Below are 17226 nucleotides of genomic sequence, written 5' to 3'. Positions count from 1 at the left end.
AAGCTCAAGCTTGGTGAGCCTGAGCAAATTAATGAGCAGTTCAGAGCCTCAATTTCCCTGTCTGTAAAATGGGGCAGTAACTGCCTCTGCTTCACAGAGTTGTTGAGAGGCTGGAGTGGGAAAATGGGTAGGAGAGAGGATCAAGGCCAGTGCTGGCATCACGCCCCCCCCCCCCTTTCTGAGGTTACCCGGGAGCTTCTGCAGACCCCACCCCCAAAATAACCCGGGTTACAGAGTCTCTGGCCAGGAGGGGTACTTTCTGCCTCATGCAGTCTGGCCACGGCCACTCCCCTGGGGTATGGATTCTAAGAAATCCGAGACCATATCAGAAAAAAAACCACACACACACACACACACACACACACACACACACACACACAAAGCTTCTCTTAGTTCCCATGAATAATAGATCTTAAAGACCTGCCTCCATCCATTGCCCTCTCCTGCCCAGGCCCCTCTGGCGCCAGGCGGGGGAAAGGAACAGAAATATGAATCTCAGTGTTGGCTGGAGAGCATGAATGAACCACAAAATCCCTGTCTCTCGCCCTGTGTCCCCCTGGAAACAGCCATCAAGTGTGGACGGAGCACTCTGCAATTTGCAAAGCCCCTGGTCTTCACAATCGAGCACCTTAAACTTGAACCTGCATCAGAGACCCTGAGAATCTCGTGAGAGCAGACCGATGGCCACTTCCCAGCTTCGGGGTCTCTGATTTGGGGGGTCCTGGACGGAGCCTGAGAAGTTGCATCTAATAAGGTCCCTGTGGTGCTGATGTGCAGGTCTGGGGACGGCCCTCTGAGAGCCACCGCTTTGTGTGCGTCTAGAGAAAGCGGAACTGGCAGACCCAGCTTCCTGGTCCACAGCTGCGTTCACTGGTCCTGAGTCAGAGCAAACAGCTCTGGGGTGTGCTGTGTAATGTGACCCGAAATTGGGGGACCCCCGGGGGAAGGTGAGGGCTGCGCGGCTTTTCCTCCTCTTGTTTCTCTCCTTTTAAAACGAATCGGCCGCTTAAGAGACTGTCCCTGAACATTTGCCGCTGCTGCTTCCCCAGGCGGCCCAAGCCCTTGGCCTGCAATGCATGGCTTCTTAAATATTGAATAAGCCTCCTGCTCCCCCAGCAGCCGCCGGGGCTGAGGTAATGGTGATATTGACAAAGGCTTAATGTAATTAATCAGGTTAAAGCGATCAGACTGCTGAGCTGGTTTTATAAAAGACCTTCCCCTGCTTCCCCATCCACCGGCATCTCTGGCGCCTGCACGCCTTCCTTGTCCATCGCTTCGGACCCTTCTAGAGGTTTGCCGATGGCACGAGCAGGGGCGTGGGGACAGAAGCTGGGAGGGATCCCAACTTCCGAGAAAGCACGAGAACGAGCCTGCTAAGCCCCGGTTGTCCACCTGGGAGCTAGCTCCCCAGCTCCCCAGCGGGGCCTCGGCCACCTGCTGGCGGCCAGGTGTTCTGGAGCAGGTGTGGCGGCCCCTTGCACCCACCTGGAGTGCTCACAGCCCTAGCTACCAGGGCCCCCCAGGGAGGATCCCGAGGCCACCAAATTAACCGTCTGCCTTTTCCAGCCTGCCTGGGACTGCCATTTTTTGTCATTTTTTAAAAATATATATTTTTTATTGATTTCAGAGAGGAAGGGAGAGAGATAGAGAGATAGAAACAGCAATGAGAATCATTGATTGGCTGCCTCCTGCATGCCCCCTACTGGGGGGGATCGAGCCCACAACCAGAGCATGTACCCTTGGCCGGAATCGAACCTAGGACCCTTTGGTCTGCACGCCAATGCTCTAGCCACTGAGCCAAACCAGCTAGGGCCATTTTTTGTCACTTTTTGTTGGGTTTACACGTTGTTGTTGGCCTGGTGGACCTGCTTGGCCTCCGGGCTTTGTGGCTCGGCCAGTGCCATCCCAGAAGCTAAGCCTTTTTCTGGTCCCTGACTCACCGTGTGGCCTTGGGAAATTGGTTTGCCTCTCTGGGGCTCAGTCCCTTCATCTGTAAATGGAGGTGGCAATTCCAACGGCAGACGGTTACTGTGAAACAACTATGACTCCAGATGTAATTTTCTTAAAAACGTAAGTCCTGCCTGGCCAGTGTGGCTCGTGGTTGAGCACCCACCTATGAACCAGGATTCCTGGTCAGGGCACATGCCCGGGCTGTGGGCTCAATCCCCGGGGGGCTGGGGGGGGGGCATGCAGGAAGGAGGCAGCCGATCGATGATATCCTCTCATCATGGATGTTTCTCTCTCTCCCTCTCCCTTTCTCCCTGAAATCAATGTATTTTTTAAAAATGTAAGTCCTATATAAATAATAAGCAGCTAATATGTATACAGTCCAGCATGGACTGGCCACTCCAAGTGCTACATATACATATTAGCTCACGTAATCCTCACAGCAACTCTATGAGGAAGGTGCTGTTATCATTCCCATCTTACAGGTGAGTAAATTGAGGGCAGGGAGGCCACGCAACAGGCCCAAGGTCACAGGCTGGCAAGGAGCACAGCCAGAATCCCAACTGTGCTTCTGACCACTGAGCACACTGCCTCCTACTGGTCGGTGCTCGCCAGTCCTTCACCAGAACGACATTCACGCTTTAGATCGCGCCAGGAGGAGCTGAACACTAGACACCAAAGCTCTAGGTTATTAAGCCGCATCCTCAGCTGCTTGGTCTTCACAGCAACCCTGAACCACACGCGAAGTGCTGATTGTTGTTACCCCGTTTTACAGGGCAGAGGAATGGGGCCCTGGGAGGTCCATTCCTCCGCTGTGAAAATTCAGTATTTGACTTTGGTATCCAAACGACCTGAGTCTGAGTCCCGGATGCTCCCTTTACTGACGCTGAGCATTTGGAGGACCGAGATCTCTCTGCTGTCGGCAGCCTCAGCGTCCTGGTCTGCACAATGGGCATCAGAATAAGGCTCTCCCCCAGGTTTTGTGAGGATTCAGGGAGATCACTCATGTCACTTCCAAGTGCAGGTCTCCCCCCCATGACTGCTCTGTGACTTGGTGGACAAGCCCCTGATCCCTTCACGTCCTGTGCAAAACCACAGCTCTAGGGTACAACTGCCACCTGGCATGGCTGGGACTTGACCCCAAATAGAGAGCTCGTAGCTCAGTGGTCTTTCTAGCAAGAGCCTGGTGCGATACAGAGAGCAAGTGGGGAGCCCCCCAGGGCATCAGAGACCCCCAGGGCATCAGAGACCCCCCAGGGCACGAGAGGCCCCCCAGGGCATCAGAGACCCCCAGGGCATCAGAGACCCCCAGGGCATCGGAGACCCCCAGGGCATCAGAGGCCCCCCAGGGCACCAGAGGCCCCCCAGGGCATCAGAGACCCCCAGGGCATCAGAGACCCCCAGGGCACCAGAGGCCCCCCAGGGCATCAGAGACCCCCAGGGCATCAGAGACCCCCAGGGCATGGGAGACCACCCTGCAGGAGAGACCTGAGGCCACCCTGACAGTCCGTGTCAATCAGAAATGACAGCCCTGTGGTGCCCCCTTGGGAAAAAGGCCCCATCCCAGACCTGCTGCCATGACAACCAGAGGGAGAATTTTCCAGGGCGGGAGTCTGCTCGATCCCAGGGCCCTGGGGGGCCTCTGAGGCCTCTGGCCACCTGAGGACTCCCGCTACCAGGCTCTGTGGCATTTCACCCTCGGGGCACGTTCAGGCCACGGGGAGCCTGTCGGCAGCCACCGGTCTATTCCCAGAGGCCACGTCACTGTTGGAGGCGGAAACCCGACAGAGGTGGCCCGAGTGGCTGACTGTGGAACGGGACCAGGGCCTCTCCACCTAGACAACCCAGAGAAAACACGGACCCAGAGAGACAGCAGCGTGTCCCTCTCCGAAAGGCACAGGCGGTGTGTCATTGGTCTGCCCTCTGAGGGCCAGCCCTTCCCGGAGTGGGTGTCCGCCTGCGCTTGTCCTTGGGCACATGCCCAGGGCTGCTGCCGCCCTCGGCTCTGGTGAACAACAGGTAGGACTTTAGCGATCAGAGGAAAAACTGCAAACGTCAGAAGCTTCCACCTTCCGTCCCACCCAGCAGCCTGTCCCACAAGCCCCCCATCCGCAGGGCTTTGGGAGAAAGACTTGGCCAGACTCCCCAGCCCGACACGCTGGCTGCACTTCCAGTGATTTCAGCACCTTTGCCAAGTTCCCATATCCTGCTTTCAGCTGACAGATTAATCCAGCCATACAGGGACGGGGGGAAAGCCGACAGGTGGAGGGGACAGGGTCGGGGGCCAGGCTGTGGGGCAGAATGGACCACACAGATGCTTCTGTGCCCGCATCTCCCAGGGAGGGCCGAGGCTCCCCACGGACTGGGAGACCTCAGCCCTCCTCCCAGCAGCGCAGAACGCGGCCCCACCATCCTGCTGGCACCGGAACCTGCTTACATAATCAGTTCTCTACTGAAAGCGGCTTCCATTCACAAGTCGCTGCTTGTCGCTGTGTAGGTGCATTAAAAAGAGGAAAGAAAGAAAAAAGAAAGCAGGAGGCAGCTGAATGAACTCACGCAGATTATACTGGGAGACGAGGCAATCCCCACCCCCACCCCCCCACTCTCCAAATGAAGCCTTCACAAGCCAAGCATCATTACGATGATGCTGGCGGATGAGTTTCCTCGTGTTGATTCACTGGGAAGGGGAGGGCGCAAGCCCCAGCTTCCTGAGGCCTGTTATCTGGCTCAGTAACTGCATTGCTAAGTCAGAGTCTGCCACGGCTCCATCACAATGAGATCTGGGCAGGCATTATGTCATTATAACTAACGACAGCAAGACAATCGCTTCGAGGAAACGGCGGTGACATTGCACACGGCAGCCTGGTGCCTCGCACTGCCCTGTGGCCTCCCCGCACTGCCCTGGCCCAAATGGGGAGCCGAGTTGGGCTAAGAAGAGCCCCAAAGACCAGGCCAGCCTCCCCATCACTGCTGCCTTGTCGCTGAGCTATCTGATAACCCGAGTCCCTGGGTCCTGTTTAAGAAGAAATGCCCAACCCTCCCCCCCACCCCCACCCCCCGCCGCCACCCTCCCCATCACCCCCACCCCCACCAGACTTCTGTGAGGTTTGCTAGGCCCAGCCCACACTCCTGTGCACACCTGAGGGATTCCGCTGCAGAGAGTAAATGGTGTCCGGGAGGCAACAGGCCTGATTCTTACTCTGCTCTGCCCTTAGGGGATGCAGGGGCCGGGGAGAACCTTGGCAACAAGTCTGAGGCTCCCCAGACCAGAACTGACAGCTAACACCTGTAAAAGCTTTTTGCATTTCACAAAACACTCCTTTATCTATGGCAGTGGGGGCTTGTGAGGGCACAGGTCCCAGGGCCTTGGGTTCTCGGGCGCTTCTGGAGCTTTGCATCCCCAATAGAACATATACCCAGCAGCCTTCTCCCTTCTCTGCCTTCTGCCCTCTCTTTTACCTGCAAGATTAGTGCGTGCGAACTCCACTCCCCACTGCAAAAAAACCTCTCATCGCTTTTGGGAAAGTCCTGTACGACTCCCCCTCGTTAAGGTAAATGGCTTCTAAGGACAGCTGGCTGCATCGTCCCACCTCAAAGCTCCTGCTCCTTTATCCAAGAACAAGCCTTGAGACAAAGAATGAAACTTTAATGATGGAATTTTGGACATCAGTGAGCAGAGTCTTTTGGGGAGACTAAGTACCACCCCCCGAAAGATCACCTGTTATAAGTAGCCCCTTACTTTAAGTCCCATTGTGTCTTTGTCACCATTTTATGCCCAGTGCCCACCATGGTGCCATGCACACTGTAAGTACTCAATGAATGTGCGACGCATGAGGAAGTGTTGATGAATGTCTGGGCAGGAAGAGAGCGAGGCCTGTGGGCTGCCTGTAGCAGATCGGAGGTGAAAGCCAAGTCCTCCCAACTTCACCCATGACTCACCATAATCAGCAAACGCTAAGCGCCTGCTGCATGCATGTCTCTGGCTGGACCACAGGCCAAGGTACCTCCCCCAAATTGGCCTGTCAATCAATTGAGATTTCATTCATTCATTCATTTATGCATTCATTCATTCTTTCATGCATGCATGCCTGAAAGTCACTGCTGAGCTCTGTGCTAACTCTGACACCAAAAATGGAGATGGCACAGCTCTGGCCTTTAAGATCCCGCCATGTAGCGCCCGAGGAGCCTGTGCGGGAGCACCGTGGAGGGAGGGAGGCAAAGCTCAGGTCTTCTCGGAAAAACTCACAGACGCTGAGCTGGTGATTTGGGATGACTCAGCAAAAGCCTCCAGGGCTTGGAGGAACGAGACTCAGGAGAGTCCAAAGCTTTCCCCTCCTGGCCCTCTTCCTGCAGCACCTGCTCACCACCTTCACAGCAGCCCTGGTCCTCAGGACCTGCCACGCTTTAAGGAAATGAGGTGGTTATGCCCATTTCATGGATGAAGAAACTGAGGACCTGGGACCTCCATCAACTGCACGGAAAACACAGGGAACAAGTGGGGTGGGAAGTCTCCTGTCTCCAGGCCACGTCCTCTCTCTCCTGGGTCACAAGGCTGCGCGTCTGGCAGGAAGGAGTCACCGCCCTCTCCCTCACCCCGATGCTGTTTGGGTCAGGGGTAATTTCACTGGTACCGTCACCAACACCATCCCCATTAGTGACAGGTGTTGGACACTTATTCCTTGCCAGGTCCTTTGCGAGCATTAACTCTTAAAATTCTCATAATTCCTTTATTATTCCCGCTTTATAGGTAGAAAAGTTGAGACCCAGAGAGGTGAATGGAGACAACTAGAAAGTGCCAGAACCAGGATCTACACCAAGAGTTCTATCTGCAGAGCCCACACCCTTAGCCACCACGCAGGACGACCTTAATATGCCCGAGGACACTGCGTCTCAGAGAGGTTGGGGGTCCTGCCTGAAGTCCCACAGCCAGGCAGCACTGGAGTCAGGATTCAAACTCAGATCTGGCTGCTCCCAGAGCCCCACGCTGCAGCCCTCAGAGGCTCCGGTGGCAGATGGGGAGCAAGAAGAAGAGGGGGCTGGGGTGCCTCCTTCACCTCCCAGCACATGGAGGACCTCCATCCCGGGGCAGCTGAATAATTTAAGCTCCTCGGCTCCAGCCCAGCCTGGGTCCCGGGGCTATTTTTATCCCAGGTTGCAGCCACAGTGCTTAACAGAAATAAACTGCGCCGCTGGCTTCTCGTCTTCACGTCGGCTGCCGATTTGTCTGCATTTATGACCAACTCCCCGCTCGAAGGGGATAGAGAGCAGAAGACAGGTCCATATGTCATGGTGGTTTTTATGAGAAAGTTACAAACTCTCTGTGACTCATGTAGAGAGAGAGAGATGGGGAGGGGGTGGATAAAGAGTAAATACCACATGCTACGAAGAAACCCCCAGAGCGGCCGCCCTGACGGGCCAGGACGGGCGGGAGCAGGAGGGAAGGGGAGCAGCAGAGCCAGCTGTGGAGGCTGACTCTCCAGGCCGCCCTGTGAAACTGCAGAAACCCTGGCCGCTGCCTCTCTCCTGCGAGTGAGAAAGGGGGGGCCCGCATTTGTCTCCTGCTCTGCTTCCCGGTGACCTATGCGGGCTGGCCAGGTGCTCCTGTCCTTCCTCCACACCCCAGGCTGGGGGGCAGACAGGCGGCAGCCGGAGCCGGCAGTGAGGGGACGATGCCTCGTCTTCCTGATGGTAGATGCGTGTGCTGCTGTGCCATGACTTACTGCGTGGTCTTTCCCTCTCTGGGCAGCCCCCAAAGGGGTTGGGCTAGATCAGAGGTTCTGAACTTGAGGTGCTCAGATGGGCATTAGGAAGGGCCCACAAACCCCCTGCTGTTGTGCGTTTGAGTGAATATGCATCTTTTCAGCATGGGGGGATCCTCAATGAGGTCCTTGCTGTCGCCCCTGGGATTAGTCTATAGGGCCTTCATGTGCTGCAAATCTGTGTGTCTCTGCATCTGCTTACGCCATACATACCGCAGAGCCCTCTCCACCTGAGCCCAGGACTCCGGGACCCCACCAACGTGTTGCAAGGGACCCCCATCCCACCCCAGTTTATCCCAAACAGGGACCCTCAGCACATGTGATAAATTCCCAGAGACTGTGCTAACCCTTCCTAGAAGCAGGTACACACACACACGTACTTAGCACACAGCCACTAACCTCAGAGCCAGAGGGGCCTGGGGGTCACCAAGGCCAACTACCATATTGCACAGGCGGAGAAACTGAGGCCCGGGAAGCGGAGGCAGAGCCAGGGCCAGAACCCAGGTCTCCCACTCCAAGTGCAAGGCTCATTCTGCAACTCCGGTCTCTGTCTTATTGGCGCACCACAATGCACCATTTCAAACGTGATGGGGGAGGAGGCAAGGCGGCCGCTTGGATCGTAGCCACCCCCAGGGAAGCACAGCTGGGAGACAGCACAGAGATGCTTCGAAAGCACCCAGTCCTGGGTACCTCAGCCGGGCTGGCATGTACCGCAGGGCTGACCCAGTCGTTAAAACACTAACACACTCCCGTGCCAGGTGGTGATGTTACGCTGAGGCCCCTGTGGCTCCCTTGTTCCTCCCCCAGTCCACTCTGAACCCTCAAAGGTTAACACTCGGCACTGCAGGGGACCCCTGAGATCCCCCACTCCAGAGCCCAATCATAGCCCAGTCTGGCCAGTCAATGCCCAAGTTCAATATCACCCCATGGCCAGATACGTGGCTCCTAATTTGAGCCTCTCATTTCTCATTCCTCATTTATAGTTGAGGCTTCCCAGGGAGGAAACTAAGGCAACTTTGTCCTCAAGGTCATCCCCCAAAGGAAGCGGAGGATTTGAGGACCACATCTTGGGCACTAACCACTGAGAACCCGCCCCCTCTCCCCACACGTCCTGCCTGAGCAGGCACGTGCCCTGGGATTCGGCGTCCCCGCATGGCCCTGGGGCGGGAGAAGGTGACTGAGTGGGCCTCTGCCCGCACCCCAGGCTTGCCAGTCTCTGGGAGGTAAGGCTGAATCCCTCCCACCTCCAAGAACAAGAACTTAAGGAGGAAATCCTTGGGGATGCGGAAGACTGGAGCAACCCTGAGACAACAGCAGCGATGCTAAAAATAAGGGCCTTCGCTCCCAGAAAGATGGATGTCATCAAAGCGGGAAGCCAGGAGAAATCCCCTTTTGATAAGTCACAGATTAGCAGCAAAGGCATTTTAAAATGAAATGTGAGTTTCTGGATTCACCCGCTAAGGACCTCCGCTTGCCACTCACTACAGGTTGGCGCAGGCTTAGCCCATCAGGACGTCAAATCAAGCAATGACAGAAGGCTAGGCTCTGCCCGGGAACAGATCTGAAACTGGAGCTCGCAGCCCTTCCCCGGCATCAGCACAAACCCTGTCCCCTGCCTTCCCCACTCTGAGACGGGCTCAAGGATGGAGTCCCCCAGGCTGGTGCCAGGACGCACGCCCCCACCCACCATACCCTCACTTACAGGTTACACCACCTGTGAAAATAAAACAGCGTCTGCTCAGCGGGCAGCTGGCTGCTCCCCTCTGGCCTGTCCGACCACTCGTTCCAAGCAAAATGTGGTCCTTTCATGGCTCCCACATCTCTTATCTCAGAAAGCTCAGGACAGCCAAGCTTACCAAAACCACACAATTGAATTACTCCCTAGAAGATGGCACAACCTGAGCCGGTCCTGCGCAAGCCTACCTGGTGTGCCGAGGTGACCCTAGGCACGGGTTAGCCTTCCAGCCTCAGGTGACCCTCTCCCATCCAGGGCCAAGATGCCCACCCACTAGATTAGAACACCCAGAGACCCTCCGTGCCAGGCTGGCCGGCCCCGGAAGGGTTAATTCACTCAGAGAACTGCCGGCTACTTTCAACAGCCTCTCCTGCAGGGGAGAGGGCAAGCTGGGCAGAAGCCACAATTCTGATCGCAATGCCTTAAAATGAGCATATTTTACCCCTCCCTGGGCACTGAGCCGAAATCTAATTTGGCTTTGGGGTGCCGCCTGGGTGATCAAACACACGCTGCAGAATGTGGGCAAATAAACGTGGTCGTTCCTCAACACCCCTCCCCTCCCACCTACCCTTCACCCCACCAGCTCATGCACGCACCTCGTGCAACTGGGATTCCAATACCCCCAGCCCCTTTGCACAACTGAGGAGAATATCACTTACCACAACACCAGCGGATTGCAGGGGGAACGGCTGAGCCAAATTCTTGCCAACTCCTCCCTTCCCTGCGGGGTGGGAAGATGTTAACTCCCGGTGACTTGGTTTGAAAGCTCAGCGGAGGTGCCTGGAAGAAAATTGTCCACTTGACTCTCTTACTCTTCCCAAAATAAAATCAAAGTGCCAACACACACACACACACACACACACACACACACACACACACGCACCAACTATCCCTAAATCATGCAGGACCAAGACGAAAAGAAATACCACCGCCAGGCGAGGAGAAAAGTCAGCCAGTTGGTGGGCAAGGCAGACTGTGGCTCCCTCAGACTGTCCTCCACATGGATGAAGGGTTTTGCTCTGTAAGTCAGCGCCTCTCTCTCTCTCTCTCTCTCTCTCTCTCTCTCTCTCTCTGTCTCTGTCTCTGTCTCTTCCTCTCGTCTTCCGCGTAGGCAACTCAGGGCTGCTGGCAGCCGACGAATCGGTTGCTTCCCCGGTGCGGTGCCCGAAATCAGCGGCGCTGCCTCCTCCACTGCTGCAAAGCCCTCTGCTGAGCAAGGGAGGGGGCAGCAGCTTCCCGGCGCAGGGGAGCCAAGCCTGCCTCCCACCGTGATTTATGTGCGAGGTGCCTGGAGAAAGAGAGGTGGGAGGCGGGGAGGAGAGGTTGGGCGCATCAGAGATCCCAGCTGGTCGGAGCGGCAGTCAGGAGATTGGCGATCAGCACCGCGGACAGCGCTAAGACGTGGAGGAGGAGGAGGAGGGGATGGGCGGGAAGCGAACCCTGAGGCAGCGAAGTTAAGTTATTGGATGGTTAGCGCAGAGAAGGGCGAGTCCAGGGGAAGGAGGGAGACGGGACTGCTCGCCATCGCGCAGTGAAGTCACTGACAGCCTACCTACCACACACTCGCTCCAATAGTGTCACTCACTCTCGGAGCAAAGGAGCTGTAACTTCGCAGCCCCTTTCCCACACCTGCCCCCAGCCCTTCCTTCACGGCTGGTTCTCTGCCTGGAGAAGAGTTTGACAACCCAGCGTGGGAGCCTTCCAGTGGTTTTTCTCGAAAGAAATCAGCCCAGCTGACCTGTCCTCCCCCACATCGTTGCAGATTTCTGACCTGGACCTCGGGAGCCTTGGGAACTTGGAATAGGAAAGACAAACCTTAGGAAAGGGAGATGTTTAAGGGACAGGGTGGCTTCGTTGAATGAGCACTGGACCCAGTAGTTTCTGGGACCCAGGTCTAGCCTCCACACAACCTTGTAAGAGTCATTGAATGTCTCCAAGTCCCATCTATAAAACGAGATGGCGACTGCTCGATTTCCCCAAAGATAGGAAGCAAGAGGTTCAAGAGCAACAAGAACCCACGAGATGTGAGCTGCTATGATCCCACGATCCACAGCCCGTCCCACGGCTCAGATGTTTTGACAGAGGGAGAGAGGGATTGACAGCCAGCCAGGATGGTGGGTGCCAGGCCCTCCTGTCCCTGGGCGCCCTGTGGTTTGAGCAGGATGACGTTGGGAGGTGACGAGGGGGTCTAAATCGGACGATTGAGCCTTCGCCAAAGACCCGGCACCAGAAGATGCAGACTGACCTTCTGAAGTGACACCACTAAATGGACAAGAAAATGCAACCATTAAAAGGACGGATACACAAAGAGAAATTGATTCCCGTGGATCCCAGCGTTGCAGAGCTCAAGGGGTCCTGCTCCTGCTGACTATGGACAACGGACAGGAAATCTCAAACAGACCGAGGTCCGTGTAGACCTTCTCTGCAAAGTGAAGGAGAAGCCTCTTTATTGGGGACCCTCCTCCAAAGGGTGCCACTCAGGTGCCCCAGGGCGAGCTGCCACATTTGCCACTTAATTCTCCCCTTGTAAAGCGGAACTTCAGATGTCAGAATCTCAGAGACCTTTTAGAGCTACACTTCACAGATGCTCACGATCATGATGCTTATGCTGCTGGTGGTGATGATAGCGGTGGTCTTTATGGTGATGATGATGGTGATTTTGATGGTGGTGAAGGCAGCTGTCATTTATTGAGAACCAACTATGCACCAGCCATTCTGCTAGGATCTTTACCTGAATCATCTCCTTGAGCCCTCACCATGACCCTGTGAGGATACTATTCTTATCCCCATTTTACAGATGAGGAAACTGAGACTCAAGAAGTCTCTTGCATAAGGTTACATAGTAAGTGGCAGGCACAGGATTCAAACCCAAGGCTGTATGATTCCAAAGCCCATGTTTCAGAAGGTCAGAGTCAAGTTCCAGTGCATTCTACAATTTTTTGGCAGGATCTCACTGCATCTTTCCTGGGAAGGCCCTATGACACAAGTTCAACCCCCTCACTTTACACATGGAGAAACTGAGGGCCAGAGAGGGGCAGTGACTTACCCACAGCCAAAGAGCTAGGATGTAGTAGAGTTGAACCTGGAACCCAGCCTTTCTGATGCCAGGACCTCTGTCTTAGTGCCAAGAACAGTGCCAGGTACACAGTAGCCCCCTCAATAAACACCTGAAAGGTGATTCAAGAAGCCCAGAGAGGGACTAAAGCCACACAGGCTGCTGGTGGCGGATTCAGAACCCAAGTAGGTCCCAAGCCTTTCGGCTCCCGGTCCCAAGGAATATCTACTCTATCTCACAGCTTCCTTGGGCATTAGACACGTGTTCTCAGGGGGCCTGTCAATACAGCTACCACCTGCTAAATGCCAGGACATCTACCACGTACTGGGTGCTGGTCTAGGCACTCTAGAGTTTCTGCCGCCAGTCTTCACAGCCTCATGAGGCAGGTGCTATTATGGTCCCATTTTCATACAAGACGACTGAGGCTCAGACAGATGCAGGGAAGCCCCACAGCTCACACCACCAGGCGGTGGCAGAGGCAGGGATAAGAATCTTGGGTCTGACTCCAAAGCCTGTTTTTGTTGGTTTTTGCCACCCTGCTAGTTTTTCTCAAATGGGGCCCCCTAGAGGTCCCCATGGGAGTGAAAAAGAGGCTCAAGTTGCTGCCCCCCCACACCCACCCTAGTTTCCACTTGAGCAGTAGTGCTTTTAACCGTTTTTGCATACTGGGCATCTGCCCAAGTCTTCATTGAAACAAGGCTTTGCAGCAAAATTTTTAAAAAGATAATATGGTTGAAACCAGAACCCTGCATCTTCCCTGGTATCACGCCATCTAGGAACTAGCCCTGTCTTCTCGGGAAATTTTGCCCCCATCCTCCTGGTCACCATCTCTAAACCCCTCTTCTGTCCCGAGAGCCCCTCGTCTGAAGAACCAGCTGCTGCTGTAACCTCTAACAGCGCTGCAGCCGGGAGCCGCCTCAGCTCCAGACACCTCAAGACTGAGCGGGCCTTGCTCTGAGCCTCCCGAAGCCGGAGCCTGCAAAGGGGGGCCTCAGGGCCCTGGATGCAGCGAGCTGCCTGCCCTGCCCTGCCCTGCCCTTGTGCTGCTGAGGCCGGAGGCAGCCCAGGAAGGCTGCCCATCACCCCCAGGGAGGATGGGGAATGATGGTGGTGGGGATATCTCTACCAACCAAAGCCACCCACGTGTTCCGGGTGGCCCTCGGGCACCGTATTATTATTATCCTCACAGCAATCCTGTGTGTTAATATGATCATGGTTTTATTTTTAAAAAACCATATGTTTTTATTGATTTCAGAGAGGAAGGGAGAGAGATAGAGAAACATAAATGATGAGAGAGAATCATCCATCAGCTGCCTCCCACACGCCCCACACTGGGGACGGAGCCCGCAACCGGGGCATATGCCCCAACCAGGAATCAAACCATGACCCCCTGGTTCATAGGTCGATGCTCAACCACTGAGCCATGCTGGCCGGGCTCATTGTTTGATTTTCATTTTAACAATTGAGAAAACAGACGCAGACACCGGAAGCAAATAGCCCGAGGCCATTTTGTTCTTACGCGGTGAGACTGGGATTTGAACCAAGGCCCCCTGAGTTTCTAACTATTATGCTATGTAGACCCCTAATTATAATGGTCTCTCCCATTCACTGTTGGTGCTTATTGTTCGCCACATGACATCTTTGTCACCCCAGTACTTCCCATGGCATGACAGTGCAATTAAGCTGTGTTACATTATTCACTCATCTTATAGATGCGGACATCGGACACAGAGAGGTTAGGTGACTTGCCCAAGGTAACACCGCTAGGAAGAGAGGGGATGGCAGGGTGTGAATCCAAGCAGTCTGCTTCAGGGCCCATTGTGCTGTACTGTCTCCCAGAGAGATGGGCACTGAGACAGCCCCAACGGAAAGAAGGTTGCACACAAAAAAGTTTCCGTTTCACTTGGCAAGTGGGACAGAAAAATGGCCTCAAAAGATGTCCCTATTCTAATCCCAAGATATTGCGAATATATTACCTTACATGGCAAAGGAGACGTTACCGATATGATGAAGGTAAGGGTCTTGTGACGGAAAGATTACCTGGAGGGCCCAGTGTAATCACAAGAACCCTAACAAGGGGGAATGGGGGCACCAAGGTCAGAGAGGAGAGCTGATGATGGACTGTGTGGGGGGAGAAGGAGGGAAAGAGGGGGAGAGGGAAGGAAGGAGAGGGAGGGAGGGAGAGGGAGAGGGAAAGGGAGGGAAGGAGGGAGGGATGGGAGAGAGTGGGGAGGAGAGAGAGAGAGAGAGAGAGAGAGAGAGAGAGAGAGAGAGGAGAGAGAGAGAGAGAGATGGATTATGTTGCTGGCCTTGAAGATGGAAGGAAGTAGCCACAAGCCAAGGAAAGCAGGCAGCCTCCAGAAGCTGACAAAGCAAAGGAAACAGGTTTCCCCCTGGAGGCCCCGAAGGGACGCAGCCCTGACAACACTTGATTTTAGGATTTCTGACTCCAGAACTGCAGATAATAAGCCTGGGCTACTTTAAGCCACGACGTTTATTTGTTACAGGGGCCGTGGGAAACGGATGCAGCAAGTCTGCAGAGGAGCCTACGATGAGAGGCCTTAGGGATCATCTCACAGCAACTCAGCCTTAGGGATCAGGCGCTCCCTCTTGGCCAGAGGAACCCGTGTTTCAATCATATCACAGCACAGTGTGCACGTGCATGTGTGTGTACGTGTGCACGTGCAGCTGCACACATGTCCACACAGGAGGAGGCCTGAAGAGAAAGGACGCATGTCCAAGCGCTCGTCCGGCCACCAGGCTCTGGGGCTGGATGGCCCTGCCAGGCAGGCGGCGCTTTATTCCCTCCATCCTTCTCTTTTAAGAGCCTCCGGGGAAATGCTATCATCAGGAACACAAAAGGGAAGAAATGTCACAGGAGCACAGCTCAGCCCAGGGGATCCGTCAAAGACAAAACAAATACATGCCGCAGAGACGCGGGAGAGCAAGAGAAAGAGAGAAGGAGAAAGAGCAAACTAGAGAGAGAACGGCTGGGTCCCCGAGGCCGGCCTGTGTCCTGACAGACCCCTTCCCACCGGGAAAGGAGCAAGTCTTGAGGAAGCTCATTAGCCCCCGCAGGAGAAAATGGGGTAATTACAGAGAAGACGCTACAGGACTTGGCAGGACACGCTTTTAAGACAAGCCAACCAGTATTATTCATTAATCAGTCAATTCGGTGCTACCAGGCAAGGCACTGAGAGGGGAAAGAGAGGGGACTTGCATTCTGGAGCGCTGAGCTCCGTGCTTGGCTCCCCCATTCACCAGCTGTGTGGCCTTGAATATGTCACTTGCATGCTCTGAGCCTCGGTTTCCCTCATCTGTAAAATGGGACTATAACACCTTCCCCACCTACCAACCAGTGAGCCCAGGACGTTTCACTGAGCTAAAGGATGTGAACAAGAGTTGTATACTCTAAATAAGAAGAGCATTCATTAAGCACCTACTGTGTGCTGGGTGCTTAACCAGTCTCCTTTCTTCCTCCAGGAGCCTAGATAAGCATCCAGCCTAAAATGTCCGCCCTGGATGGTTTTGTTCAGTGGATAGAGCATCAGCCTGCGGACTGAAGGGTCCTGGGTTTGATTCCAGTCAAGGGCACATGCCCAAGTTGTGGGCTTGATCTCCAGTGGGGGGTGTGCAGGAGGCAGCCGATCATTGATTCTCTTCATTGATGTTTCTCTCTCTCCCCCCCCCCCATCAAATCAATAGAAATATATTTTTAAAAAACCAAACTGTCCATAGGTGCTGGAGGAAGGAGAGTCGGCAGAAAGTGTGAGAAATGGTTAAAAGGCCAGGTTCAGGGCAAGGCTGCCGAGGTTCCAATCTGGCTCCTCCGCACACGGACTGTGCAGCCTGGAGGAAGTAACTGAATGTCTCTGTGCCTCAGTGCTGCCATCTGTGAAGTGGGGGATAAAAGCAATACCTCCTCGTGTGGCTGTCATTAGATCACACTAGCTAATACATATAAAAGCACTTAGAACCGTGCCTGGCGTACAGCAAGTCCCATGTGTCTCATCTTTACTTTTTTATTGTTGCTATTGTATTATAATTATTACGAATAGTAGTAATATTAAAGAGAAGAGTTCCCCAAAGAATGGCACCTATTCTGCAGAGATGCAGAAAAGGATGTCAGGGGGTCTACGGGCAAACATTGTTTTAAGGTCCAACTGTTCCGTATTTACTTTGAAGCGCATTAGAAAAATATGGCGTCGCATTGCCAGTGGTGACATAATGTTTTCTTCTCTGCAAATGCACTCCAGCTCGTGTCATGCAGGGCGAGGATGGGCCTCACTTTTCTCCTCGATGTCCAGGACCTCGGTGGCAGCATCTTCGCGGACACTGGGCCTCCAGGTGAGCTGGCTTCACCGCAGGCCCTCCCCTTAGCAACTGCGTCTCCCGGGGGCAGCTGCCCAGTCGCTTGGTACCGGAAGCACGGTCCCTCGTGCCAAGAAAATAAAGGAAGCGAGCAGGGCCCCCTCTCCCAGGGCCCCTCCACCATCTGCTTCTGGGGTGTGACAAATACGTGGCACTTGCTGAAGGCTGACCGGAGGTACGTCCCTCGTCTGAGCTCCTCCGATTCAGCCTCACCCTCCGCTGGGCCAACCTGCACTGTAACCGGTTCCCCCATCAGACGGGACAGTCCAGGAACACAGCTCCGTCTCCTGTATCTCTGAGTTCTCAGGGCCCAGGACCAAGGTGGTGCTCGGGCAATGCCAAATCAGTGGATTCATCTT

At 54.7% G+C, this 17226-nt stretch overlaps 1 protein-coding gene across 1 annotated transcript in view; it reads right to left on the bottom strand.

Moving 5' to 3' along the window:
* The window catches only part of RPH3A (rabphilin 3A), a 63499-nt gene extending 52705 nt beyond the window's left edge, over positions 1–10794 (bottom strand). The window contains exons 1-2 of the mRNA XM_036354446.1: positions 10368–10794; positions 10101–10221 (exon numbers count right to left, since the gene is read on the bottom strand). The gene's annotated coding sequence lies outside the window, so the exon portion shown is untranslated. The remainder of the gene's footprint in view (positions 1–10100; positions 10222–10367) is intronic.
* Between the last annotated feature and the right edge of the window lie 6432 nt (positions 10795–17226).

This window comes from Myotis myotis, unplaced genomic scaffold, assembly GCF_014108235.1.
Source record: "Myotis myotis isolate mMyoMyo1 unplaced genomic scaffold, mMyoMyo1.p scaffold_m19_p_20, whole genome shotgun sequence".
In the NCBI taxonomy this organism is placed as follows: Eukaryota; Metazoa; Chordata; class Mammalia; order Chiroptera; family Vespertilionidae; genus Myotis; species Myotis myotis.
This window is presented reverse-complemented; position numbering and strand designations above follow the sequence as displayed.